This window comes from Chiloscyllium punctatum, chromosome 3, assembly GCF_047496795.1.
Source record: "Chiloscyllium punctatum isolate Juve2018m chromosome 3, sChiPun1.3, whole genome shotgun sequence".
Lineage (NCBI taxonomy): Eukaryota > Metazoa > Chordata > Chondrichthyes > Orectolobiformes > Hemiscylliidae > Chiloscyllium > Chiloscyllium punctatum.
In genome coordinates, this window is record NC_092741.1 from 76,740,915 (window position 1) to 76,742,803 (window position 1,889).

A 1,889-nucleotide genomic window follows, 5' to 3' on the forward strand; every position below is an offset into this window, starting at 1 on the left:
GGGGGAGAGAGAGGGGGAATGGGGGAGAGAGAGGGGGAATGGGAGGGTGAGAGGGGGAATGTGGGGGGGAGGGGGAATGGGGGGGGCGAGAGGGAGAATGGTTGGGACAGGGGGGTATGCGGGGGAGAGGGGGGTATGCGGGGGAGAGGGGGGAATGGGGGGAGGGGGTGGAAATGGGGGGAGAGAGGGGGGAATGGGGGGATGAGGGGGAAATGGGGATGGGGGAGAGGGGGGAATCAGGGGGAGAAAGGGGCGAATGGGGAGAAAGGGGGGGATGGGGGAGAGGGGGGAATCGGGGGGAGAAAGGGGGGAATGGGGAGAGAGGGGGGAATGGGGGAGAGTGAGGGGGAATGGGGGGGAGAGAGGGGGAAATGGGGGGGAGAGAGAGGGAAAATGGGGAGAGAGAGAGGTGGAATGGGGAGAGAGAGAGGGGGAATGGGGGACAGAGGGGGAAATGGGGGGGAGAGAGAGGGGCAATGGGGGAGATGGGGGGATTGGGGGATGAGGGGGGAATGGGGGATGAGGGGGGAATGGGGATGGGGGTGAGAGGGGGGAATGGGGGAGAGAGAGGGGGAATGATGGAAAGAGAAGGGGAACAGGGAGAGGGGGGAATGGGGGAGAGAGAGGGGGGGAATGGGGGGGCGAGGGGGAATGGGGGGAGAGAGAGGGGGAATGGGGGGAGAGAGAGGGGGAATGGGGGGAGAGAGAGGGGGAATGGGGGGAGAGAGAGGGGGAATGGGAGGGTGAGATGGGGAATGTGGGGGGAGGGGGAATGGGGGGGCGAGAGGGGGGAATGGGGGGGAGAGAGGGGGAAATGGGGGGAGTGAGAGGGGGAATGGGGGAGAGAGAGGGGGAAGGGGGGGGGCGAGGGGGGGATGGGGGGGGGAGAGAGAGTGGGGATGGGGGAGAGAGAGTGGGGATGGGGGAGAGAGAGTGGGGATGGGGAGAGAGAGGGGGCGATGGGGGAGAAAGAGGGGGAATGGGGGGGAGAGAGAGGGGGATGGGGGGGGCGAGAGGGGGGAATGGGGGGAGAGGGAGGGGGGATGAGAGAGGGGGAATGGGGGAGAGAGAGGGGGGATGGGGGGAGAGAGGGGGAAATGGGGGAGTGAGAGGGGGAAATGGGGGAGTGAGAGGGGGGAATGGGGGAGTGAGAGGGGGGATGGGGGGAGTGAGGGAGGATGGGGGGGGGGTGAGGGGGGGATGGGGGGGGTGAGAGGGGGAATGGGGGGAGAGAGGGGGGATGGGGGGGTGGAGTGGGGGAATGGGGGGAGAGAGTGGGGGATTGGGGGAGAGGGGGGATGGGGTGGGGAGAGGGGGAATGGGGGGGGGGAGAGGGGGGAAGTGGGTGGGAGAGAGTGGGAATGGGGGGAGAGGGGGATGGGGGGGGGAGTGGGGGTTGGGTGGGTGAGAGGGGGATGGGGGGAGAGAGGGGGAATGGGGTGGGAGAGAGGGGGATGGGTGGGAGAGAGGGGGGAATGGGGGAGAGGGGGGTATGGCAGGGGAGTGGGGGAATGGGGGAGAGGGGGGTATGCGGGGGGAGAGGGGGGAATGGGGGGGAGGGGTGGAAATGGGGGGAGAGAGGGGGGGAATGGGGGGATGAGGGGGAATGGGGGATGGGGGAGAGCGGGGAATCGGGGGGAGAAAGGGGGGGAATGGGGAGAGGGGAATGGGGAGAAAGGGGGAATCGGGGGAGAAGGGGGGAATTGGGGAGGGGGGAATCGGGGGGGAGGAAGGGGGGAATTGGGAGGGGGGGAATGGGGAGAAAGGGGGGAATGGGGAGAGAGGGGAAATGGGGGGGAGAGAGGGGGAATGGGGGAGAGAGGGGAAATGGGGGGGAGAGAGGGGGAATGTGGGGGAGAGGACAGGGAAAATGGGGAGAGAGAGAGGTG